The sequence below is a fragment of the Palaemon carinicauda genome, chromosome 45 (genome assembly GCF_036898095.1).
Source record: "Palaemon carinicauda isolate YSFRI2023 chromosome 45, ASM3689809v2, whole genome shotgun sequence".
Lineage (NCBI taxonomy): Eukaryota > Metazoa > Arthropoda > Malacostraca > Decapoda > Palaemonidae > Palaemon > Palaemon carinicauda.
Genome location: NC_090769.1, coordinates 8,829,719 through 8,834,718, shown reverse-complemented (window position 1 = coordinate 8,834,718; position 5,000 = coordinate 8,829,719). Strand labels below are relative to the sequence as shown.

Genomic DNA, 5,000 nt, shown 5'->3' with positions numbered 1-5,000 from the left:
ACTAATCCGGCAACATGCCAGCTGAACTACAGTATATTTCTATACAGGTAGTCAGTACATTTCCAGTATAGCAGATACGGCAGATGGAAAACTAATGTATATATTATACTGGTAGTTATTTCCAATGTATCTTGGGTATCCTTGCCCAGGTATTTGCTGAACCCAATCCTATATTGATAGAATAAAATTTCGTCAATATTCTGATTGGAAATCAGTTTCCATTTACCCTACAATATTAAATTTTGTAAAGGGCTGGTGGTGTGACACCTCTAACCCTTAAAGGGTAGAGCCCTTATTCCTGAGTTTCCCTGATCAGGAAATTCCCTGATTTAATATTGTAAGGGAGGCCACAGCAAATAGACTGGGTACATACATACATATACCAAAGGCACTTCCCCCAATTTTGGGGGGTAGCCGACATCAACAAGAAACAAAACAAAAAAGGGGACCTCTACTCTCTACGTTCCTCCAGCCTAACCAGGGACTCAGCCGAGTTCAGCTGGTACTGCTAGGGTGCCACAGCCCAACCTCCCACATTTCCACCACAGATGAAGCTTCATACTGCTGAGTCCCCTACTGCTGCTACCTCCGCGGTCATCTAAGGCACCGGAGGAAGCAGCAGGGAAAATAGACTGGGTGGGATACACAAATATATGCCTTTTATCTTTAATAATCTCGTTGGCCGCCAGATGGAGCAGCACACTGGCTGAACTACATTAGATATAATCATACAGTAGCCAGTAATTTGCAGTATGGTATATACTGCAAATAGAAAACTATAGTATGATTATACAGTAGTTATTTCTACATATCTTGGGTACCCTTGTGCGAGCTTCTGCTGGTACCGCTCCTTTATCGAAAGAATGGTATTCCTTCGATACTCTGATTCAGAAATCAGTCCTCCTTACCTCACAGTGTTAAGTATAAGGGGGGACAGTGCCTTGTACACTTCTCTACACTCAGGTGTTCGACCCCCTTTTAGCTGGAATTCCCCAGTTGGAGGAATCTCCTTATAATTAACACTGAAGGGATGTAACAGCATTGGCTTGCAAGGGATACACAGGTATGTGTCTCCCACCATCCTTTTATAGCTTCCTGTCCTAAGCTATTTTGTCAAAAGACGACTTTTGCAAATTGTTTATCAGTGTGATAATCAATTGAATACTCATTTCTGTTCTCCTTTCCCTACAGGAGGAACACCAGATGATGCATCGCAGTCTTCTTCAGGAGTAAGAGTGAGTATCTTCACGGACATAATACATGCAGGTTTCATGCCCCCAGCAACATTATTTCCAAATCCCCAACCCCTTCTAAGACAGAAGTAGGCCGGACCTTATTATCCGAAGGTCTCGAAAATCCCAAGTTAATAGAATCTAGGGATACAGCTCGTAGCAACTTACGCATTTGGGTGTGAGGTTTCTAAAATCTCTTCGAAACCATATCTACCAATATTACAGCTTCCTAAATGTGCGACATCCTGTCCCTTATCCCTCCTTTCTCCACTCCAGTTAGAGGGGAGAAGGTGGGGATGGGGGTAACCCTCCTCCCCCCTCGCTGCCAGTGCATACACGATGGCAGTCTCAAGCTGTCGAACTATGGTTGGTTTGGTTTCAGGTGTTGTCTGAAACAAATAGGCACAATTCAGTTACGAACTCGCGAAAACACGGAAACTCTACGGGAATTGGACCGAAGATTTCACTTATTCATTGTGGTAACTGGCAAATTGGTGATCCTTTCACTGGCTCGTAGTGATAACAACGATGGCAGTCATTGATTCATCACCACTACCCAGTCACATTGAATGCTGGCTAGGATGATGTGCCTTCTGTCGGCGACCCGCTGACGACCGACGAGTCACTTGACATGCCGGAGAACTGCTAGCCATATCGGTACTGAAGTACTGTGCCAGTTTACTTATCCCCAAGTACTAGCCTTGACGGTAGTATGCCGGTTGTATAGGTGTATACAATACCCTGTACATCTGTAGTATAGAACCATATCACAGACAGAAATCTTTGGTACATAACCATACAATAGAATAGTTTTTCAATACTCTGTGCTTCTTCTAAGCACAATCTCTTGCTGAGACCTACCTGATTTGGGGACTTAACTTCGCCCCTTTCTTACGCTGACTCTTCATCAGTCTCTTTGATTCTCATTATTAATTCCCTGGATGTAGGCGCCGTTTACGCTACTCTATCCTTATGGGCTAGAATCTTCCATTGGGCCCCCTTAAAGAGGATGCCCTAAAATCAATAATTAGGAAGGTCGCAGCAGTTGGCTGGAGGGATTCACACGTATGTGTCTCTCCTATCCTTTTCCAGCGTACTTATCCTAAGCTTTATACAATAGAATGGAATCTTCTATTACAGTGAAACACGACACTGGGAAGCTGATATCTTACAACGTTCGGGGTACAGACCTCTTTCCATACGAGATAGTTGAAAAGATGATTAGGGAGGCCACCATGGAGAACAAGGGCTTCTCCAATAGTGGTGCATACTTTCAATAGAAAGTCCTCTACAGTGGTGAGTCTCGACCTAAAAGAAAGACGGAAAAGTTTATTAGTTCTCCTATGACCGTTGTACCACAGGCAAACGGAGAGGTATGACCTAAAAGGAAGACGGAAAAGTTTCTTAGTTCTCCTTGGGATGTTCAACAGCATCCCACAGTCACAATGACCGTTGCTCCACAAACGGTCAGATATGTACACCTTCTGATCATGCGAAGCAAACAAACACTTCTGGTATGAGGGAGGTTCCTTCTGGATCGCTGGACCTTCAATCCTTGGGTCCAAGGCCTAACTAAGATGAGATTAGGATGGAAATAGACATACCTCCACCATCCTTTCCTCAACTCTTCCTACATTCCAAAACCCCCCTGGAAGAGTATACCTTAGAGCTCTAGAGCATACTAGCAGTAAGGAAAATAGAGTCCTTCTGAACATAAGGACCTTATTCAATAAGGGGTGTTCGCAGTCTGGTCAGACCTGAAAGATGTCTATCGGCAACTTCCAGTCAGTCCCCCCCTCCCCTCCTACCTAGGATCCAAGTTACAGACAAGACAAGATTCTCGTCGGACTAGATTCATTCCTAGGATCTTCACGGAATTGGCAGACACAGTCAAGCGAAGCCAAGCCTAGAAAGAGTTCAGGCAACAAAGGACCTGGACGACAGGCTGGGGTTAGCAGCCCCCGAAACGGCTGGTCTATGAGCATCAATGGAGATGATCCGGCCCCTGGAACATCGGGGATGCAAGATAGAAGTCTCGATTCTCTCCAGCTCAAGGGCTTCAATGTTTTTAAAAAATCATTGAAACCTGTGGTCACCCCAACTCTCCTTTCCCTTGGGGATGTAAAAGGAGATTGCAAGGTCGGTCAAGAGACTATGGTAATCAGTCAGGATTCCAAGACGCTAACAGGGAGGAGTTTTGAACTCTCTCCAGTTCACGATAATGACAGACCCAGTGCTACGAGCACAGCTGTAAGATGCGTTAAGAGGCTTGAGAAGATACACATCAAACGCTCGAAGAGATCTAAAAGGACCAATTATGGTCGTTCCTTCTTCGCTTACCCTACAATGACCAAAGGCCAAAGGCCCGTAGGTCATGTTTAGCCCTGTAATGGGTGAGGAAACTCTCTTCATGCAGATAAGACCTCCTCAGGCTGATCTGGGGCATCGAAGCGATAATGAGCCGTCGAAACTGTCGAGGATAAGTGACGTCTCATTTTGTCAGGTGATGTTAGCCATCCCTTCTCTAAGGGAATGGCACCTATCAACAGCTCATGTATAAATGATCCGCAAGGTGACAGCGGATCTCTTCTCGGGCTCAAGCCGATAGAGTTGGAATGGTCCACGGACGCCGACCTATTCCCTCCCAGATGGGAACAAGTCCCCGAGCTGTAGATCGATCTCTTCATCGCGAGCGTCATCAAGATACTATCTCGATATATAGCCCCATACGAGGATCCTCTAGTAGAGATAACAGACATCATGTCTCCAGAGTAGAAGGGATGGACTTAAGAATTCCTGTTCAGCCCATCCAATCTCCTACGGAAGGCCCTCCACATGCTGAGACCCTTCCAGGGAAGAGGAGCTCTGTTGGCTCCCAGGTAGCCCAAGAGCACCCCATTCCCTGTAATGAAGGAACTGAGGCTGAGGCTGGTCCTAGTTCTGCACCTAGGATTATCCAGGAGGTTCAGAAGTTTTCTGCCTTCGATTTATCACAAAGCACCCGATCCCTTCATCTTATGAATTCCTTGCCCTAACGGTTAGGAAAAAGACTTGGGATCTCAAAAAGCAAAATAGAATTCCTAGAAGAATACAAGTCTAGTCAACTAGAAGACAATACGAGTCTTCTTGGGAAAAGTAAGTTGCTTTGTAAAAGCAAAAGGACCGAAAGGAATCTCATGATCTTCTGCCTGTCCTTCTCTGACCACCCTTATAATCAATACAGGGTCTGACGGCCAACAGCACGATGGCCTTTGAGAGAGGAGGCAGTGCATCTTTGGATACTATGAGAAGATTGGTTCCTCGGTCCTGTCCCCATATGAACCCTTGAGTAAGCACCAAGAGTATGGCCGGCTTTGCGAGAGAGGTCGCTTGATTGGATCTTTGGATCCATGGACCAATATCTACGTGCAAGTCAGCCTTGACTAGACCTCTTCTATATACCCTTTAAGTGGATCTGACAAATGAAATCTTTAATAAGATTCCGAAGACATGTGCAGGCTTAGGCCTGCAGCACCACCAGAGCCCATCTCATGGTCTTTGGACAAGGTCATACATTATGCCTCACCTGTGAACAATGAGGATTGTTCCCTCAAGGATCTAACCCAAAAGGTTATTTTTCTGTTCGCTATAGCCTCCGGGGCTAGAGTTAGTGAAATAGTGGCCCTATCTGGAGATAAGGGCCACATTCAGTTCACAGAAGTGGGAGAACTGCATCTCTTTCCTGATCCAACCTTTCTCGCTAAGGACGAGCTACCCACTAAAAGGTGG

General features: G+C 45.5%; 1 protein-coding gene across 1 annotated transcript in view; it reads right to left on the bottom strand.

Moving 5' to 3' along the window:
• Positions 1–5,000, bottom strand: part of LOC137634646 (glutamate receptor ionotropic, delta-1-like) — a 13,250-nt gene that overhangs the window by 2,716 nt on the left and 5,534 nt on the right. The gene's annotated exons all lie outside the window — the stretch shown is intronic.